Genomic DNA, 20,477 nt, shown 5'->3' with positions numbered 1-20,477 from the left:
TCACAGAGACCGCCATAAGCAACAGTTTAACAGAATGCCACAGACTAATCAACCAAACTTTTTGGGTTGGGTTCTCTTTTATAGTCTGCAGGCATTAAATGAAAGAAGTCAGTGTTCCAGCAGAAGGAGACAACGTTTCAGAAAAGGCATTGTAGCAAACCAAAAAAGAAATTTTAAGCGCAGCAGAGTAACCAGCGCACATACCTGTTAGCTCAGGTGAGTTTAAAAGGCTGCTGTTGATAACAAGGGCATTTGCTAAATAGATGGTGTGTGTGCAACAATATACTGAAAGGTCAATTATATTGTGCAGCTTATCTCACCACCTGTAGTTATTTAGGTGAAAGCTCCAAAATGCTTGCCTAATATGTCTGTTTATCCAAAAGGAAGTAAAAAGGGAGAGCTAGAAAGATAGCATTGCATCACATTACATGGCAATGCAATGCACAGTTGCTGAAGTTGAACCAAAATGAGCTTGTAATCTGGCTTCTGCAACTTTGAACATGAAAAATCCAATGAGGAGAAGAAAAGCAAAGCCAAAGAGTCCATCCCAAAATCCGACAAACAAGCAAAATGAACAAAAAACATTGAATTCAATTCTTTCTGATTTTAGAAACTGCATTAAAGAAGGGGTGCACCGGTCCTGGAGATACTGCAATACCAGGTCAATGCGTGGAGTGGACAGAGCAAGCTCTTTTTCCATCTCCCTGTTCTAAAAATCCATTTAATATATGGTCCCCAGATAGGGGACGTATCAGATATTAAACTGATAAGAACAGATTTTTTTTAATTTGGCTATCCCCTGCAGAGGGATAAAACCGTTTATTAAAACTTTAACAAATTACAAGCATAATTTAACAAATACCAAACGTTAAAAGACAAATGAAATTTACAAAACAAAAAAATACAAAGATTTTAAATAATTAGGTTCCATTGGTCAACAAGCCATTTTTTGGAAATATGTACATTCTTCTTTTTGTCAATTAAATAATAAGTATACATTTCACATAAACATAAACTTAAAACGTCATTCACTGATAAAACATCTTGTTTAAAAATAGCAATGTTGCGCGCTTTCCAGAGAGATGACTTGGCGCAGTTCACTGTCTTCCAAGCCATTGTGTACTGGTCCATTGTGGGGCATTCCATAAGTCCGTATAGCACAGTTTTATATGTAAAGTCCTTGAGGTCTGCCACCCTTTCCAGTAGGGGGAGCAGTCTTCTCCAGAAATCCTTTGCAAAACTACATGTCCATAATAGATGTTCCACCGTTTCCTCTTCTTGGCATCCGGCTCTTGGGCAGATGGCAGACCTCACAAATCCTCTTCTGTATTGGAATGCCCGGCAAGGAAGACAGCGGTGCATGCAACTCCAAGCCAGATCTCTCTGTTCATTAAAAAGATAAAAAACGTTAATCATTTTCCAGATAGACATAGATTTGTCATCATCATATCTGTCAACATTACATATTTCCTCACTTTTACGTATTTCTTTAATTAGTTTCTTACTATTTCTTAATTCCTCTATTTTCTTAGTCCCTAAATTAAAATCGGACACTATTTTCCTTAAAATCTCATAATGCGTCGACAAATTAAAAGCATGGGGCACAGATATATTAACTTCATACCATCCAAACTTTCTCATAAAAAATCCTGTATTAAAACGCATAAAAAAGGACCAATAGTGATTCTTAAAAAGGGCATTAAAACAGTAAACGAACAGATGGATTAAAAGAAACCTATTAAAATCTGGAAAATCTTTACCACCTTTTACTTTTGATTTCATCACGATTTCTCTTTTCAGCTTTTCCATTTTTGAGTTCCAAAAGAAGGTAAAACAGGTTTTGGTTATCTTTTTTAAAACATTAACAGGCGGGGGGAAAACCATGCTAAGATACAATAAAAGAGGTAAAATCACCATCTTTAAAACCAATACTTTACCCTCCATTGTAAGTCTCCTCATGTTCCACATACATATTTTCGTATTTACTTTCTGTGTAACTGTTTCCCAACTATTATAACCATCATTATTTTCAGTGAATGATATACCTAAAATGGAAATGGATTCGGAGACATTAATTGGTACATCACGTAAAATCATCCCCCCAACACTTAAAATGTTACACTTATTAAAATTGATTTTAAAACCAGAAGCTAGGCAAAAGGATTGCACTTGATGGAGAGTGGCCGTAAGTGATGGTGCATCTGTACACAAGACCGCCACGTCATCCATGTAGCCTACAACCTTGGCCTCCAAACCACCGCTTCCAGGCAGAGGGACACCGCATATCTGTTTATTTTGGCGTATTGCACATAACATTGGTTCCAGTGCACAGATAAACAGTAGGGGGGACAGAGGGCATCCCTGTTTCACCCCTGACCGTAAAAATACCTCTTGTGTCTTAAAACCATTCACTAAAATCTTACTTGTACAATCCTTGTAAAATGCTTTAAGCGATAGTAAAAACCCTTCTGGTATGCCCATTTTCTCTAAAACTTTAAAAAGATAAAAGTGTGAGACACGGTCAAATGCTTTTTCAAAATCAATAGATAAAATCGCCATTTTCCCCTTTCTGTCTTTCACATCCTCAATACAGTCTTTCACTAAATTCAGATTGTCCCATATACTGCGCCCCGGCACCCCACACACTTGATTAGAATGAATAACTTTGCTGATGACTTCTTTTAGACGATTTGCACAAATTTTAGCCATTATTTTATAGTCACAATTTAAAAGTGTTATTGGTCTCCAGTTTTCTAATTTTGATTTATCGCCTTTTTTGTATAGGAGGGAGACTTCACCTTTCTTCCAGGAATTTAATAAAACCTTATTATTAAAAACCTCAGTAAACAAATAAAACAAATCATCTTTTAAAATATCATAAAAACATACATAAAATTCTATTGGGATGCCATCAGGACCAGGGACCTTTCCAGTTTTAAAACTTTTAATAGTTTTTAACACTTCTTGTTCCGTTAAAACTTGGGATAAAAACTCTTGGGATGCGGGATCTAAAACAGCTGTTAGTCCTTGCAGCGAATCATCCATTAATTTATTATCTATATTTTTTCCATTAAAAAGATTAGAAAAAAAAACCTCAACTTTACCCAGCATATTTTTTATATTATTCTCACCATCTATATGGTCAATTATCACTTTTTCTTTTTTATTTTTCCTAAAAAAATATCTGGAACACTTTTCATTTTCTTCTATATGTTGTACTCTAGAACGAAAAATTATCTCTTTTCCTTTTTGTTCTAGCCATTTTGAAATCTCTTCTTTTAAGTTTGAAATATCAACTTGTACATCTATCCCATTGTCTCTGAGCTTAAATAATGTTTGTAGGCGGGTATTTAAAATTCTATATTCTTCATATTTTTCTTTGGCTCTACATATACTCTTTTTAATAAAAAAGTCTTTTATTTTTACTTTCATTCTATCCCACCATACACTCATAGTCTCATTTGTTTTTTTCCCTTTTCTACATTTCCTATAAAACTCAATAAAATCTGATAAAATCTGCGGGTCGGTTAAAAGGGATACGTTCATTTTCCAGCTTTTCTTACCACATTTTTTGTTGTCATTTACTTTTATGGCAAAGGATAAAAGTTTATGGTCTGAAAATATATTAGTTAAAACTTCACATTTGGCAGGTATTGTTTTATCTGAACCAAAAATAAAATCAATCCTAGAGCTACAATTAGCATTGCTCCAAGTGAAACCGGCGTCCTCTGTGCTGTCATTATGACACTCTTTATATATGTCTATCAATTTAGCATCTTTGACTATATCATGTAGCATACCTGAGGTTTTATCGTAGTTCCTGCTTACAGAGCTGGAGCGCCGGTTTTCACCTTTTAAAACACAATTAAAATCCCCTGCTAAGATAAAAGGTTCAGAGTTATTAATAAATAATGGTAAAAGATCAAGCATTTCGGCTCTTTCATTTTTCTCTGGGGATCCATAAAAATTTAAAAACTGCCATCTAATACCATCAATAAAAGCTTTCACTAATAAAATACGACCTGGTAAAATTTCCTGAATAAAATCAATTAAAACGTTCCCTTTAAAAAGTATGGCTACACCCGCTGATCCTGCAGCATTGGATCCGGACCAGACAGATGGCCCACACTTCCACTCATCTTTATATTTTTGATATGACATTTCATGTGGGATATTACATTCTTGCAGAAAAAATACAGATGCAGTAAAACACGTAAAAAAATTAAAAAGAGCAGTTCTTCTCGTGTTAGATTTTATGCCTCTCACGTTGAGGGAAATACCTTTGAGTTCAGCCATCATTAGAAAATGTAGAAATTTTAATTAGGTAACTAAGAGCAACGGATTTACCTGTCCGATGAACCTGATCAGACCACTGGGCTTGCGCCTCCCTCCTCATCTGATAGTATCGTCACGAGAGTCTCCGTGGAGGAGGAAAGATTACCACATTTATATAAACCCGACGCTACACTGGCATAGCTCGGAGGGCTGGCTGGCAGAACCCGCTGGGTCTCCATTGGCTGGCCATGCAGTTCCTCATCAGGTGGGTCCCCGAGGGGTTCCGCCGCCCCTGTTTGACCTGTAGAAGGTCGTCCTATAGGAGGAGGTTGCGCACAAGGCAGAGCCTCTGACTCTTCAGAGGCAGCAAGATCCCGGTCCCCACCTGTAGCAGCGGAGACCGAAACCCCTGAGGGTCCAGCGTCCACGTCCCCTTCTGGAGAAGTGTCCATCTGTTCACCTCCTGCTGCCTCCTCCGAACCACCCTTTTTCTTTTTCTTAGGACCCACCTTTATCCACTCAGCGCCCTCAGCACTAGGAGACCCAGACTGGGCATGGGCTTCTGTGTCGGCCTTTTGCCGGTCCCTTTTGACCTTACCAGTAGTGCCCTTCTGCTCCTTCTCAGCCCTCCTTTTGGACTCCCGCAGGTCCTGCAGCCAGGTTTTGGGATTTGGTATTTTACCTGTCATAGACTCTGGAGACACTTCACTATTTGGTACGCCCTTATTGTCTCCAGAGGCTCCAGGTTGTTGTTCCTCCTCCTGAGGGGTGGTCTGATCTTTTGGTCCTTGGTCGGACGTCTTGGACTTCCCCTTTTGCTCATCTTCCCGAAATCTGTGAGGGCAAGAAAAATAAAAGTGACCTGGAGTCTGGCAAAAACTGCATTTCTTTTCCTTAGGGCATTCTTTTGTCTCATGTTCTTCACTAGCACAATTTCTACATGATACATGACAGTTTTCTTTTGAATGACCATAGCGCCCACAATTTCTGCAATATACTGGCATCCCAGAAAAGAAGAAATCCCCATTTGTTTGCCCAATTTTGAAACGGGCAGGGGGGAGCCGTATACCAACTGGTGTATTTGGATCTCTTGTACACTTCACAAGGAATTTCCACTTAGATGTCCATATGTTATATTCGTTTAATATCTTCCCAATACATTTAACACTTTTAAAATAAATTGCTAGAAATGACATTACTTCTGGAGCAGAAACAAAGGGCGAAAATATTTTTACAATAACCAGTCTTACCTCATCCAGGACGTGCTCAACAATTTGTATCCCTTTCAAAACAGGACTATTTTCAACTTTTTTTAACTTTTCTAGTACATCTCTAAAAATACCTTCTCCGGTGAATGTGATGTCATAGTCACCTCTTCTGGGATAATCCTGGATGGAGAGAATTTCATTCCTTTGTACGCCAAGAAGGTTCCTGAGCACGTCCTGGACTACATACCCTAATTTCCTCATATCCGAGCCACCCGCCGTGAAGTGAACTCGGATAGAGTTTTTTAGCCTCGCATAAAGAGGCACGAGGTTAGGGTCAACCTCCATGGAAAAACGCAACAAGGTTGCAAATTGCAGCCGCTTGCAATCTGCGCTCCCAGTGTTCTTGCAGCGAAAAACACCTGGAAGCTGGGGGATCGCAACTCGTTACCCTGGGACTAAGCCCTCTCCCTAATAGCAGCAAGCAGGTTAAGTCCACCAAAGTGGACGATCCTGCCAGGCCAAGGAGAGGGGTACCCGAGTGCCCTTCAACCACAATCTCCTGCAATAAAGCACTTGATCGTAGCCAAAAGGCCGAGAAGCGATAACCAGAATTGGTTTCAAACTACGGAGCCACCCAAGGATCCTGAAAAGTCCATTTGTGGAGATGAGCTCCTGGACTCCCGTTAAGAAGACATGTTGTCAACCTCTAGATCCCTTACATGCCTGCACTTTTCGGCTTGCTGCTGCTGCAATCCACGCGTTTTAGATCTGCATAACTCCACCTCTTTAAACACAGCACCTTCACCCCCTGCTGTTCCCACCCGCCTCAACACCGTTGGAAGGGAGGAGAACCAATTAAGGCGGGGGGTGGGGTGGAACGAGCAGCTGTCTACCCTTAGCAGGAGGGCTCCTGATTACATACCTCTCCTGCTGCTGCTGCTGCTGGCTGTCCAGCAGCAGACTGAAGGTGGCTGCTGCTGTGCACAGGTATATAAAGGCTCAGAGCCTATTATGACACGCGCAGCCAGCGTTCCATTGCCACATTCCATCTACTGCAGGCAGGATACCTGGCTGGCTGAATGTCGCTGAGAAGCTCACAGAGACCGCCATAAGCAACAGTTTAACAGAATGCCACAGACTAATCAACCAAACTTTTTGGGTTGGGTTCTCTTTTATAGTCTGCAGGCATTAAATGAAAGAAGTCAGTGTTCCAGCAGAAGGAGACAACGTTTCAGAAAAGGCATTGTAGCAAACCAAAAAAGAAATTTTAAGCGCAGCAGAGTAACCAGCGCACATACCTGTTAGCTCAGGTGAGTTTAAAAGGCTGCTGTTGATAACAAGGGCATTTGCTAAATAGATGGTGTGTGTGCAACAATATACTGAAAGGTCAATTATATTGTGCAGCTTATCTCACCACCTGTAGTTATTTAGGTGAAAGCTCCAAAATGCTTGCCTAATATGTCTGTTTATCCAAAAGGAAGTAAAAAGGGAGAGCTAGAAAGATAGCATTGCATCACATTACATGGCAATGCAATGCACAGTTGCTGAAGTTGAACCAAAATGAGCTTGTAATCTGGCTTCTGCAACTTTGAACATGAAAAATCCATTGAGGAGAAGAAAAGCAAAGCCAAAGAGTCCATCCCAAAATCCAACAAACAAGCAAAATGAACAAAAAACATTGAATTCAATTCTTTCTGATTTTAGAAACTGCATTAAAGAAGGGGTGCACCGGTCCTGGAGATACTGCAATACCAGGTCAATGCGTGGAGTGGACAGAGCAAGCTCTTTTTCCATCTCCCTGTTCTAAAAATCCATTTAATATATGGTCCCCAGATAGGGGACGTATCAGATATTAAACTGATAAGAACAGATACTACACTTGATCTTAGCCAAAAGGCCGAGAAGCGATAACCAGAATTGGTTTCAAACTACGGAGCCACCCAAGGATCCTGAAAAGTCCATTTGTGGAGATGAGCTCCTGGACTCCCGTTAAGAAGACATGTTGTCAACCTCTAGATCCCTTACATGCCTGCACTTTTCGGCTTGCTGCTGCTGCAATCCACGCGTTTTAGATCTGCATAACTCCACCTCTTTAAACACAGCACCTTCACCCCCTGCTGTTCCCACCCGCCTCAACACCGTTGGAAGGGAGGAGAACCAATTAAGGCGGGGGGTGGGGTGGAACGAGCAGCTGTCTACCCTTAGCAGGAGGGCTCCTGATTACATACCTCTCCTGCTGCTGCTGCTGCTGGCTGTCCAGCAGCAGACTGAAGGTGGCTGCTGCTGTGCACAGGTATATAAAGGCTCAGAGCCTATTATGACACGCGCAGCCAGCGTTCCATTGCCACATTCCATCTACTGCAGGCAGGATACCTGGCTGGCTGAATGTCGCTGAGAAGCTCACAGAGACCGCCATAAGCAACAGTTTAACAGAATGCCACAGACTAATCAACCAAACTTTTTGGGTTGGGTTCTCTTTTATAGTCTGCAGGCATTAAATGAAAGAAGTCAGTGTTCCAGCAGAAGGAGACAACGTTTCAGAAAAGGCATTGAAAAAAAAGCAAACCAAAAAAGAAATTTTAAGCGCAGCAGAGTAACCAGCGCACATACCTGTTAGCTCAGGTGAGTTTAAAAGGCTGCTGTTGATAACAAGGGCATTTGCTAAATAGATGGTGTGTGTGCAACAATATACTGAAAGGTCAATTATATTGTGCAGCTTATCTCACCACCTGTAGTTATTTAGGTGAAAGCTCCAAAATGCTTGCCTAATATGTCTGTTTATCCAAAAGGAAGTAAAAAGGGAGAGCTAGAAAGATAGCATTGCATCACATTACATGGCAATGCAATGCACAGTTGCTGAAGTTGAACCAAAATGAGCTTGTAATCTGGCTTCTGCAACTTTGAACATGAAAAATCCAATGAGGAGAAGAAAAGCAAAGCCAAAGAGTCCATCCCAAAATCCGACAAACAAGCAAAATGAACAAAAAACATTGAATTCAATTCTTTCTGATTTTAGAAACTGCATTAAAGAAGGGGTGCACCGGTCCTGGAGATACTGCAATACCAGGTCAATGCGTGGAGTGGACAGAGCAAGCTCTTTTTCCATCTCCCTGTTCTAAAAATCCATTTAATATATGGTCCCCAGATAGGGGACGTATCAGATATTAAACTGATAAGAACAGATACTACACTTGATCTTAGCCAAAAGGCCGAGAAGCGATAACCAGAATTGGTTTCAAACTACGGAGCCACCCAAGGATCCTGAAAAGTCCATTTGTGGAGATGAGCTTCTGGACTCCCTTTAAGAAGACATGTTGTCAACCTCTAGATCCCTTACATGCCTGCACTTTTCGGCTTGCTGCTGCTGCAATCCACGCGTTTTAGATCTGCATAACTCCACCTCTTTAAACACAGCACCTTCACCCCCTGCTGTTCCCACCCGCCTCAACACCGTTGGAAGGGAGGAGAACCAATTAAGGCGGGGGGTGGGGTGGAACGAGCAGCTGTCTACCCTTAGCAGGAGGGCTCCTGATTACATACCTCTCCTGCTGCTGCTGCTGCTGGCTGTCCAGCAGCAGACTGAAGGTGGCTGCTGCTGTGCACAGGTATATAAAGGCTCAGAGCCTATTATGACACGCGCAGCCAGCGTTCCATTGCCACATTCCATCTACTGCAGGCAGGATACCTGGCTGGCTGAATGTCGCTGAGAAGCTCACAGAGACCGCCATAAGCAACAGTTTAACAGAATGCCACAGACTAATCAACCAAACTTTTTGGGTTGGGTTCTCTTTTATAGTCTGCAGGCATTAAATGAAAGAAGTCAGTGTTCCAGCAGAAGGAGACAACGTTTCAGAAAAGGCATTGTAGCAAACCAAAAAAGAAATTTTAAGCGCAGCAGAGTAACCAGCGCACATACCTGTTAGCTCAGGTGAGTTTAAAAGGCTGCTGTTGATAACAAGGGCATTTGCTAAATAGATGGTGTGTGTGCAACAATATACTGAAAGGTCAATTATATTGTGCAGCTTATCTCACCACCTGTAGTTATTTAGGTGAAAGCTCCAAAATGCTTGCCTAATATGTCTGTTTATCCAAAAGGAAGTAAAAAGGGAGAGCTAGAAAGATAGCATTGCATCACATTACATGGCAATGCAATGCACAGTTGCTGAAGTTGAACCAAAATGAGCTTGTAATCTGGCTTCTGCAACTTTGAACATGAAAAATCCAATGAGGAGAAGAAAAGCAAAGCCAAAGAGTCCATCCCAAAATCCGACAAACAAGCAAAATGAACAAAAAACATTGAATTCAATTCTTTCTGATTTTAGAAACTGCATTAAAGAAGGGGTGCACCGGTCCTGGAGATACTGCAATACCAGGTCAATGCGTGGAGTGGACAGAGCAAGCTCTTTTTCCATCTCCCTGTTCTAAAAATCCATTTAATATATGGTCCCCAGATAGGGGACGTATTAGATATTAAACTGATAAGAACAGATACTACACTTGATCTTAGCCAAAAGGCCGAGAAGCGATAACCAGAATTGGTTTCAAACTACGGAGCCACCCAAGGATCCTGAAAAGTCCATTTGTGGAGATGAGCTCCTGGACTCCCGTTAAGAAGACATGTTGTCAACCTCTAGATCCCTTACATGCCTGCACTTTTCGGCTTGCTGCTTCTGCAATCCACGCGTTTTAGATCTGCATAACTCCACCTCTTTAAACACAGCACCTTCACCCCCTGCTGTTCCCACCCGCCTCAACACCGTTGGAAGGGAGGAGAACCAATTAAGGCGGGGGGTGGGGTGGAACGAGCAGCTGTCTACCCTTAGCAGGAGGGCTCCTGATTACATACCTCTCCTGCTGCTGCTGCTGCTGGCTGTCCAGCAGCAGACTGAAGGTGGCTGCTGCTGTGCACAGGTATATAAAGGCTCAGAGCCTATTATGACACGTGCAGCCAGCGTTCCATTGCCACATTCCATCTACTGCAGGCAGGATACCTGGCTGGCTGAATGTCGCTGAGAAGCTCACAGAGACCGCCATAAGCAACAGTTTAACAGAATGCCACAGACTAATCAACCAAACTTTTTGGGTTGGGTTCTCTTTTATAGTCTGCAGGCATTAAATGAAAGAAGTCAGTGTTCCAACAGAAGGAGACAACGTTTCAGAAAAGGCATTGTAGCAAACCAAAAAAGAAATTTTAAGCGCAGCAGAGTAACCAGCGCACATACCTGTTAGCTCAGGTGAGTTTAAAAGGCTGCTGTTGATAACAAGGGCATTTGCTAAATAGATGGTGTGTGTGCAACAATATACTGAAAGGTCAATTATATTGTGCAGCTTATCTCACCACCTGTAGTTATTTAGGTGAAAGCTCCAAAATGCTTGCCTAATATGTCTGTTTATCCAAAAGGAAGTAAAAAGGGAGAGCTAGAAAGATAGCATTGCATCACATTACATGGCAATGCAATGCACAGTTGCTGAAGTTGAACCAAAATGAGCTTGTAATCTGGCTTCTGCAACTTTGAACATGAAAAATCCAATGAGGAGAAGAAAAGCAAAGCCAAAGAGTCCATCCCAAAATCCGACAAACAAGCAAAATGAACAAAAAACATTGAATTCAATTCTTTCTGATTTTAGAAACTGCATTAAAGAAGGGGTGCACCGGTCCTGGAGATACTGCAATACCAGGTCAATGCGTGGAGTGGACAGAGCAAGCTCTTTTTCCATCTCCCTGTTCTAAAAATCCATTTAATATATGGTCCCCAGATAGGGGACGTATCAGATATTAAACTGATAAGAACAGATACTACACTTGATCTTAGCCAAAAGGCCGAGAAGCGATAACCAGAATTGGTTTCAAACTACGGAGCCACCCAAGGATCCTGAAAAGTCCATTTGTGGAGATGAGCTCCTGGACTCCCGTTAAGAAGACATGTTGTCAACCTCTAGATCCCTTACATGCCTGCACTTTTCGGCTTGCTGCTGCTGCAATCCACGCGTTTTAGATCTGCATAACTCCACCTCTTTAAACACAGCACCTTCACCCCCTGCTGTTCCCACCCGCCTCAACACCGTTGGAAGGGAGGAGAACCAATTAAGGCGGGGGGTGGGGTGGAACGAGCAGCTGTCTACCCTTAGCAGGAGGGCTCCTGATTACATACCTCTCCTGCTGCTGCTGCTGCTGGCTGTCCAGCAGCAGACTGAAGGTGGCTGCTGCTGTGCACAGGTATATAAAGGCTCAGAGCCTATTATGACACGCGCAGCCAGCGTTCCATTGCCACATTCCATCTACTGCAGGCAGGATACCTGGCTGGCTGAATGTCGCTGAGAAGCTCACAGAGACCGCCATAAGCAACAGTTTAACAGAATGCCACAGACTAATCAACCAAACTTTTTGGGTTGGGTTCTCTTTTATAGTCTGCAGGCATTAAATGAAAGAAGTCAGTGTTCCAGCAGAAGGAGACAACGTTTCAGAAAAGGCATTGTAGCAAACCAAAAAAGAAATTTTAAGCGCAGCAGAGTAACCAGCGCACATACCTGTTAGCTCAGGTGAGTTTAAAAGGCTGCTGTTGATAACAAGGGCATTTGCTAAATAGATGGTGTGTGTGCAACAATATACTGAAAGGTCAATTATATTGTGCAGCTTATCTCACCACCTGTAGTTATTTAGGTGAAAGCTCCAAAATGCTTGCCTAATATGTCTGTTTATCCAAAAGGAAGTAAAAAGGGAGAGCTAGAAAGATAGCATTGCATCACATTACATGGCAATGCAATGCACAGTTGCTGAAGTTGAACCAAAATGAGCTTGTAATCTGGCTTCTGCAACTTTGAACATGAAAAATCCATTGAGGAGAAGAAAAGCAAAGCCAAAGAGTCCATCCCAAAATCCAACAAACAAGCAAAATGAACAAAAAACATTGAATTCAATTCTTTCTGATTTTAGAAACTGCATTAAAGAAGGGGTGCACCGGTCCTGGAGATACTGCAATACCAGGTCAATGCGTGGAGTGGACAGAGCAAGCTCTTTTTCCATCTCCCTGTTCTAAAAATCCATTTAATATATGGTCCCCAGATAGGGGACGTATCAGATATTAAACTGATAAGAACAGATACTACACTTGATCTTAGCCAAAAGGCCGAGAAGCGATAACCAGAATTGGTTTCAAACTACGGAGCCACCCAAGGATCCTGAAAAGTCCATTTGTGGAGATGAGCTCCTGGACTCCCGTTAAGAAGACATGTTGTCAACCTCTAGATCCCTTACATGCCTGCACTTTTCGGCTTGCTGCTGCTGCAATCCACGCGTTTTAGATCTGCATAACTCCACCTCTTTAAACACAGCACCTTCACCCCCTGCTGTTCCCACCCGCCTCAACACCGTTGGAAGGGAGGAGAACCAATTAAGGCGGGGGGTGGGGTGGAACGAGCAGCTGTCTACCCTTAGCAGGAGGGCTCCTGATTACATACCTCTCCTGCTGCTGCTGCTGCTGGCTGTCCAGCAGCAGACTGAAGGTGGCTGCTGCTGTGCACAGGTATATAAAGGCTCAGAGCCTATTATGACACGCGCAGCCAGCGTTCCATTGCCACATTCCATCTACTGCAGGCAGGATACCTGGCTGGCTGAATGTCGCTGAGAAGCTCACAGAGACCGCCATAAGCAACAGTTTAACAGAATGCCACAGACTAATCAACCAAACTTTTTGGGTTGGGTTCTCTTTTATAGTCTGCAGGCATTAAATGAAAGAAGTCAGTGTTCCAGCAGAAGGAGACAACGTTTCAGAAAAGGCATTGAAAAAAAAGCAAACCAAAAAAGAAATTTTAAGCGCAGCAGAGTAACCAGCGCACATACCTGTTAGCTCAGGTGAGTTTAAAAGGCTGCTGTTGATAACAAGGGCATTTGCTAAATAGATGGTGTGTGTGCAACAATATACTGAAAGGTCAATTATATTGTGCAGCTTATCTCACCACCTGTAGTTATTTAGGTGAAAGCTCCAAAATGCTTGCCTAATATGTCTGTTTATCCAAAAGGAAGTAAAAAGGGAGAGCTAGAAAGATAGCATTGCATCACATTACATGGCAATGCAATGCACAGTTGCTGAAGTTGAACCAAAATGAGCTTGTAATCTGGCTTCTGCAACTTTGAACATGAAAAATCCAATGAGGAGAAGAAAAGCAAAGCCAAAGAGTCCATCCCAAAATCCGACAAACAAGCAAAATGAACAAAAAACATTGAATTCAATTCTTTCTGATTTTAGAAACTGCATTAAAGAAGGGGTGCACCGGTCCTGGAGATACTGCAATACCAGGTCAATGCGTGGAGTGGACAGAGCAAGCTCTTTTTCCATCTCCCTGTTCTAAAAATCCATTTAATATATGGTCCCCAGATAGGGGACGTATCAGATATTAAACTGATAAGAACAGATACTACACTTGATCTTAGCCAAAAGGCCGAGAAGCGATAACCAGAATTGGTTTCAAACTACGGAGCCACCCAAGGATCCTGAAAAGTCCATTTGTGGAGATGAGCTTCTGGACTCCCTTTAAGAAGACATGTTGTCAACCTCTAGATCCCTTACATGCCTGCACTTTTCGGCTTGCTGCTGCTGCAATCCACGCGTTTTAGATCTGCATAACTCCACCTCTTTAAACACAGCACCTTCACCCCCTGCTGTTCCCACCCGCCTCAACACCGTTGGAAGGGAGGAGAACCAATTAAGGCGGGGGGTGGGGTGGAACGAGCAGCTGTCTACCCTTAGCAGGAGGGCTCCTGATTACATACCTCTCCTGCTGCTGCTGCTGCTGGCTGTCCAGCAGCAGACTGAAGGTGGCTGCTGCTGTGCACAGGTATATAAAGGCTCAGAGCCTATTATGACACGCGCAGCCAGCGTTCCATTGCCACATTCCATCTACTGCAGGCAGGATACCTGGCTGGCTGAATGTCGCTGAGAAGCTCACAGAGACCGCCATAAGCAACAGTTTAACAGAATGCCACAGACTAATCAACCAAACTTTTTGGGTTGGGTTCTCTTTTATAGTCTGCAGGCATTAAATGAAAGAAGTCAGTGTTCCAGCAGAAGGAGACAACGTTTCAGAAAAGGCATTGTAGCAAACCAAAAAAGAAATTTTAAGCGCAGCAGAGTAACCAGCGCACATACCTGTTAGCTCAGGTGAGTTTAAAAGGCTGCTGTTGATAACAAGGGCATTTGCTAAATAGATGGTGTGTGTGCAACAATATACTGAAAGGTCAATTATATTGTGCAGCTTATCTCACCACCTGTAGTTATTTAGGTGAAAGCTCCAAAATGCTTGCCTAATATGTCTGTTTATCCAACAGGAAGTAAAAAGGGAGAGCTAGAAAGATAGCATTGCATCACATTACATGGCAATGCAATGCACAGTTGCTGAAGTTGAACCAAAATGAGCTTGTAATCTGGCTTCTGCAACTTTGAACATGAAAAATCCAATGAGGAGAAGAAAAGCAAAGCCAAAGAGTCCATCCCAAAATCCGACAAACAAGCAAAATGAACAAAAAACATTGAATTCAATTCTTTCTGATTTTAGAAACTGCATTAAAGAAGGGGTGCACCGGTCCTGGAGATACTGCAATACCAGGTCAATGCGTGGAGTGGACAGAGCAAGCTCTTTTTCCATCTCCCTGTTCTAAAAATCCATTTAATATATGGTCCCCAGATAGGGGACGTATCAGATATTAAACTGATAAGAACAGATACTACACTTGATCTTAGCCAAAAGGCCGAGAAGCGATAACCAGAATTGGTTTCAAACTACGGAGCCACCCAAGGATCCTGAAAAGTCCATTTGTGGAGATGAGCTCCTGGACTCCCGTTAAGAAGACATGTTGTCAACCTCTAGATCCCTTACATGCCTGCACTTTTCGGCTTGCTGCTGCTGCAATCCACGCGTTTTAGATCTGCATAACTCCACCTCTTTAAACACAGCACCTTCACCCCCTGCTGTTCCCACCCGCCTCAACACCGTTGGAAGGGAGGAGAACCAATTAAGGCGGGGGGTGGGGTGGAACGAGCAGCTGTCTACCCTTAGCAGGAGGGCTCCTGATTACATACCTCTCCTGCTGCTGCTGCTGCTGGCTGTCCAGCAGCAGACTGAAGGTGGCTGCTGCTGTGCACAGGTATATAAAGGCTCAGAGCCTATTATGACACGCGCAGCCAGCGTTCCATTGCCACATTCCATCTACTGCAGGCAGGATACCTGGCTGGCTGAATGTCGCTGAGAAGCTCACAGAGACCGCCATAAGCAACAGTTTAACAGAATGCCACAGACTAATCAACCAAACTTTTTGGGTTGGGTTCTCTTTTATAGTCTGCAGGCATTAAATGAAAGAAGTCAGTGTTCCAGCAGAAGGAGACAACGTTTCAGAAAAGGCATTGTAGCAAACCAAAAAAGAAATTTTAAGCGCAGCAGAGTAACCAGCGCACATACCTGTTAGCTCAGGTGAGTTTAAAAGGCTGCTGTTTATAACAAGGGCATTTGCTAAATAGATGGTGTGTGTGCAACAATATACTGAAAGGTCAATTATATTGTGCAGCTTATCTCACCACCTGTAGTTATTTAGGTGAAAGCTCCAAAATGCTTGCCTAATATGTCTGTTTATCCAAAAGGAAGTAAAAAGGGAGAGCTAGAAAGATAGCATTGCATCACATTACATGGCAATGCAATGCACAGTTGCTGAAGTTGAACCAAAATGAGCTTGTAATCTGGCTTCTGCAACTTTGAACATGAAAAATCCAATGAGGAGAAGAAAAGCAAAGCCAAAGAGTCCATCCCAAAATCCGACAAACAAGCAAAATGAACAAAAAACATTGAATTCAATTCTTTCTGATTTTAGAAACTGCATTAAAGAAGGGGTGCACCGGTCCTGGAGATACTGCAATACCAGGTCAATGCGTGGAGTGGACAGAGCAAGCTCTTTTTCCATCTCCCTGTTCTAAAAATCCATTTAATATATGGTCCCCAGATAGGGGACGTATCAGATATTAAACTGATAAGAACAGATACTACACTTGATCTTAGCCAAAAGGCCGAGAAGCGATAACCAGAATTGGTTTCAAACTACGGAGCCACCCAAGGATCCTGAAAAGTCCATTTGTGGAGATAAGCTCCTGGACTCCCGTTAAGAAGACATGTTGTCAACCTCTAGATCCCTTACATGCCTGCACTTTTCGGCTTGCTGCTGCTGCAATCCACGCGTTTTAGATCTGCATAACTCCACCTCTTTAAACACAGCACCTTCACCCCCTGCTGTTCCCACCCGCCTCAACACCGTTGGAAGGGAGGAGAACCAATTAAGGCGGGGGGTGGGGTGGAACGAGCAGCTGTCTACCCTTAGCAGGAGGGCTCCTGATTACATACCTCTCCTGCTGCTGCTGCTGCTGGCTGTCCAGCAGCAGACTGAAGGTGGCTGCTGCTGTGCACAGGTATATAAAGGCTCAGAGCCTATTATGACACGCGCAGCCTGCGTTCCATTGCCACATTCCATCTACTGCAGGCAGGATACCTGGCTGGCTGAATGTCGCTGAGAAGCTCACAGAGACCGCCATAAGCAACAGTTTAACAGAATGCCACAGACTAATCAACCAAACTTTTTGGGTTGGGTTCTCTTTTATAGTCTGCAGGCATTAAATGAAAGAAGTCAGTGTTCCAGCAGAAGGAGACAACGTTTCAGAAAAGGCATTGTAGCAAACCAAAAAAGAAATTTTAAGCGCAGCAGAGTAACCAGCGCACATACCTGTTAGCTCAGGTGAGTTTAAAAGGCTGCTGTTGATAACAAGGGCATTTGCTAAATAGATGGTGTGTGTGCAACAATATACTGAAAGGTCAATTATATTGTGCAGCTTATCTCACCACCTGTAGTTATTTAGGTGAAAGCTCCAAAATGCTTGCCTAATATGTCTGTTTATCCAAAAGGAAGTAAAAAGGGAGAGCTAGAAAGATAGCATTGCATCACATTACATGGCAATGCAATGCACAGTTGCTGAAGTTGAACCAAAATGAGCTTGTAATCTGGCTTCTGCAACTTTGAACATGAAAAATCCAATGAGGAGAAGAAAAGCAAAGCCAAAGAGTCCATCCCAAAATCCGACAAACAAGCAAAATGAACAAAAAACATTGAATTCAATTCTTTCTGATTTTAGAAACTGCATTAAAGAAGGGGTGCACCGGTCCTGGAGATACTGCAATACCAGGTCAATGCGTGGAGTGGACAGAGCAAGCTCTTTTTCCATCTCCCTGTTCTAAAAATCCATTTAATATATGGTCCCCAGATAGGGGACGTATCAGATATTAAACTGATAAGAACAGATACTACACTTGATCTTAGCCAAAAGGCCGAGAAGCGATAACCAGAATTGGTTTCAAACTACGGAGCCACCCAAGGATCCTGAAAAGTCCATTTGTGGAGATGAGCTCCTGGACTCCCGTTAAGAAGACATGTTGTCAACCTCTAGATCCCTTACATGCCTGCACTTTTCGGCTTGCTGCTGCTGCAATCCACGCGTTTTAGATCTGCATAACTCCACCTCTTTAAACACAGCACCTTCACCCCCTGCTGTTCCCACCCGCCTCAACACCGTTGGAAGGGAGGAGAACCAATTAAGGCGGGGGGTGGGGTGGAACGAGCAGCTGTCTACCCTTAGCAGGAGGGCTCCTGATTACATACCTCTCCTGCTGCTGCTGCTGCTGGCTGTCCAGCAGCAGACTGAAGGTGGCTGCTGCTGTGCACAGGTATATAAAGGCTCAGAGCCTATTATGACACGCGCAGCCAGCGTTCCATTGCCACATTCCATCTACTGCAGGCAGGATACCTGGCTGGCTGAATGTCGCTGAGAAGCTCACAGAGACCGCCATAAGCAACAGTTTAACAGTATGCCACAGACTAATCAACCAAACTTTTTGGGTTGGGTTCTCTTTTATAGTCTGCAGGCATTAAATGAAAGAAGTCAGTGTTCCAGCAGAAGGAGACAACGTTTCAGAAAAGGCATTGTAGCAAACCAAAAAAGAAATTTTAAGCGCAGCAGAGTAACCAGCGCACATACCTGTTAGCTCAGGTGAGTTTAAAAGGCTGCTGTTGATAACAAGGGCATTTGCTAAATAGATGGTGTGTGTGCAACAATATACTGAAAGGTCAATTATATTGTGCAGCTTATCTCACCACCTGTAGTTATTTAGGTGAAAGCTCCAAAATGCTTGCCTAATATGTCTGTTTATCCAAAAGGAAGTAAAAAGGGAGAGCTAGAAAGATAGCATTGCATCACATTACATGGCAATGCAATGCACAGTTGCTGAAGTTGAACCAAAATGAGCTTGTAATCTGGCTTCTGCAACTTTGAACATGAAAAATCCAATGAGGAGAAGAAAAGCAAAGCCAAAGAGTCCATCCCAAAATCCGACAAACAAGCAAAATGAACAAAAAACATTGAATTCAATTCTTTCTGATTTTAGAAACTGCATTAAAGAAGGGGTGCACCGGTCCTGGAGATACTGCAATACCAGGTCAATGCGTGGAGTGGACAGAGCAAGCTCTTTTTCCATCTCCCTGTTCTAAAAATCCATTTAATATATGGTCCCCAGATAGGGGACGTATCAGATATTAAACTGATAAGAACAGATACTACACTTGATCTTAGCCAAAAGGCCGAGAAGCGATAACCAGAATTGGTTTCAAACTACGGAGCCACCCAAGGATCCTGAAAAGTCCATTTGTGGAGATGAGCTCCTGGATTCCCGTTAAGAAGACATGTTGTCAACCTCTAGATCCCTTACATGCCTGCACTTTTCAGCTTGCTGCTGCTGCAATCCACGCGTTTTAGATCTGCATAACTCCACCTCTTTAAACACAGCACCTTCACCCCCTGCTGTTCCCACCCGCCTCAACACCGTTGGAAGGGAGGAGAACCAATTAAGGCGGGGGGTGGGGTGGAACGAGCAGCTGTCTACCCTTAGCAGGAGGGCTCCTGATTACATACCTCTCCTGCTGCTGCTGCTGGCTGTCCAGCAGCAGACTGAAGGTGGCTGCTGCTGTGCACAGGTATATAAAGGCTCGGAGCCTATTATGACACGCGCAGCCAGCGTTCCATTGCCACATTCCATCTACTGCAGGCAGGATACCTGGCTGGCTGAATGTCGCTGAGAAGCTCACAGAGACCGCCATAAGCAACAGTTTAACAGAATGCCACAGACTAATCAACCAAACTTTTTGGGTTGGGTTCTCTTTTATAGTCTGCAGGCATTAAATGAAAGAAGTCAGTGTTCCAGCAGAAGGAGACAACGTTTCAGAAAAGGCATTGTAGCAAACCAAAAAAGAAATTTTAAGCGCAGCAGAGTAACCAGCGCACATACCTGTTAGCTCAGGTGAGTTTAAAAGGCTGCTGTTGATAACAAGGGCATTTGCTAAATAGATGGTGTGTGTGCAACAATATACTGAAAGGTCAATTATATTGTGCAGCTTATCTCACCACCTGTAGTTATTTAGGTGAAAGCTCCAAAATGCTTGCCTAATATGTCTGTTTATCCAAAAGGAAGTAAAAAGGGAGAGCTAGAAAGATAGCATTGCATCACATTACATGGCAATGCAATGCACAGTTGCTGAAGTTGAACCAAAATGAGCTTGTAATCTGGCTTCTGCAACTTTGAACATGAAAAATCCAATGAGGAGAAGAAAAGCAAAGCCAAAGAGTCCATCCCAAAATCCGACAAACAAGCAAAATGAACAAAAAACATTGAATTCAATTCTTTCTGATTTTAGAAACTGCATTAAAGAAGGGGTGCACCGGTCCTGGAGATACTGCAATACCAGGTCAATGCGTGGAGTGGACAGAGCAAGCTCTTTTTCCATCTCCCTGTTCTAAAAATCCATTTAATATATGGTCCCCAGATAGGGGACGTATCAGATATTAAACTGATAAGAACAGATTTTTTGATTGAAGCTGCATCCAAGGCACTGAAAAATGTGACCGAAGTCACACC

At 43.0% G+C, this 20,477-nt stretch overlaps 12 non-coding genes across 12 annotated transcripts; all 12 read right to left on the bottom strand.

The window, feature by feature from the left end:
* Nucleotides 1-624: 624 nt before the first annotated feature.
* LOC141217622 (U2 spliceosomal RNA) lies at nucleotides 625-811 on the bottom strand. The gene has a single exon (XR_012286446.1). It is a non-coding gene; the product is annotated as a U2 spliceosomal RNA (small nuclear RNA).
* A 6,390-nt stretch (nucleotides 812-7,201) lies between these two features.
* On the bottom strand, nucleotides 7,202-7,392 carry LOC141217380 (U2 spliceosomal RNA). The gene has a single exon (XR_012286218.1). It is a non-coding gene; the product is annotated as a U2 spliceosomal RNA (small nuclear RNA).
* Nucleotides 7,393-8,513: 1,121 nt separating this feature from the next.
* On the bottom strand, nucleotides 8,514-8,704 carry LOC141217379 (U2 spliceosomal RNA). The gene has a single exon (XR_012286217.1). It is a non-coding gene; the product is annotated as a U2 spliceosomal RNA (small nuclear RNA).
* A 1,115-nt stretch (nucleotides 8,705-9,819) lies between these two features.
* Nucleotides 9,820-10,010, bottom strand: LOC141217581 (U2 spliceosomal RNA). The gene has a single exon (XR_012286411.1). It is a non-coding gene; the product is annotated as a U2 spliceosomal RNA (small nuclear RNA).
* Nucleotides 10,011-11,125: 1,115 nt separating this feature from the next.
* LOC141217377 (U2 spliceosomal RNA) lies at nucleotides 11,126-11,316 on the bottom strand. The gene has a single exon (XR_012286215.1). It is a non-coding gene; the product is annotated as a U2 spliceosomal RNA (small nuclear RNA).
* A 1,115-nt stretch (nucleotides 11,317-12,431) lies between these two features.
* Nucleotides 12,432-12,622, bottom strand: LOC141217376 (U2 spliceosomal RNA). Its single transcript, XR_012286214.1, has one exon. It is a non-coding gene; the product is annotated as a U2 spliceosomal RNA (small nuclear RNA).
* Nucleotides 12,623-13,743: 1,121 nt separating this feature from the next.
* Nucleotides 13,744-13,934, bottom strand: LOC141217375 (U2 spliceosomal RNA). The gene has a single exon (XR_012286213.1). It is a non-coding gene; the product is annotated as a U2 spliceosomal RNA (small nuclear RNA).
* A 1,115-nt stretch (nucleotides 13,935-15,049) lies between these two features.
* On the bottom strand, nucleotides 15,050-15,240 carry LOC141217374 (U2 spliceosomal RNA). Its single transcript, XR_012286212.1, has one exon. It is a non-coding gene; the product is annotated as a U2 spliceosomal RNA (small nuclear RNA).
* Nucleotides 15,241-16,355: 1,115 nt separating this feature from the next.
* Nucleotides 16,356-16,546, bottom strand: LOC141217373 (U2 spliceosomal RNA). The gene has a single exon (XR_012286211.1). It is a non-coding gene; the product is annotated as a U2 spliceosomal RNA (small nuclear RNA).
* A 1,115-nt stretch (nucleotides 16,547-17,661) lies between these two features.
* On the bottom strand, nucleotides 17,662-17,852 carry LOC141217689 (U2 spliceosomal RNA). The gene has a single exon (XR_012286489.1). It is a non-coding gene; the product is annotated as a U2 spliceosomal RNA (small nuclear RNA).
* Nucleotides 17,853-18,967: 1,115 nt separating this feature from the next.
* Nucleotides 18,968-19,158, bottom strand: LOC141217688 (U2 spliceosomal RNA). The gene has a single exon (XR_012286488.1). It is a non-coding gene; the product is annotated as a U2 spliceosomal RNA (small nuclear RNA).
* A 1,112-nt stretch (nucleotides 19,159-20,270) lies between these two features.
* LOC141217599 (U2 spliceosomal RNA) lies at nucleotides 20,271-20,452 on the bottom strand. Its single transcript, XR_012286428.1, has one exon. It is a non-coding gene; the product is annotated as a U2 spliceosomal RNA (small nuclear RNA).
* Between the last annotated feature and the right edge of the window lie 25 nt (nucleotides 20,453-20,477).

The sequence above is a fragment of the Phyllobates terribilis genome, unplaced genomic scaffold (genome assembly GCF_046119375.1).
Source record: "Phyllobates terribilis strain yellow unplaced genomic scaffold, ASM4611937v1 Scaffold_241__1_contigs__length_2998254, whole genome shotgun sequence".
NCBI lineage: Eukaryota > Metazoa > Chordata > Amphibia > Anura > Dendrobatidae > Phyllobates > Phyllobates terribilis.
The sequence above is the reverse complement of the archived record's forward strand: the minus strand, read 5'-3'. Positions and strand labels throughout refer to the sequence as shown.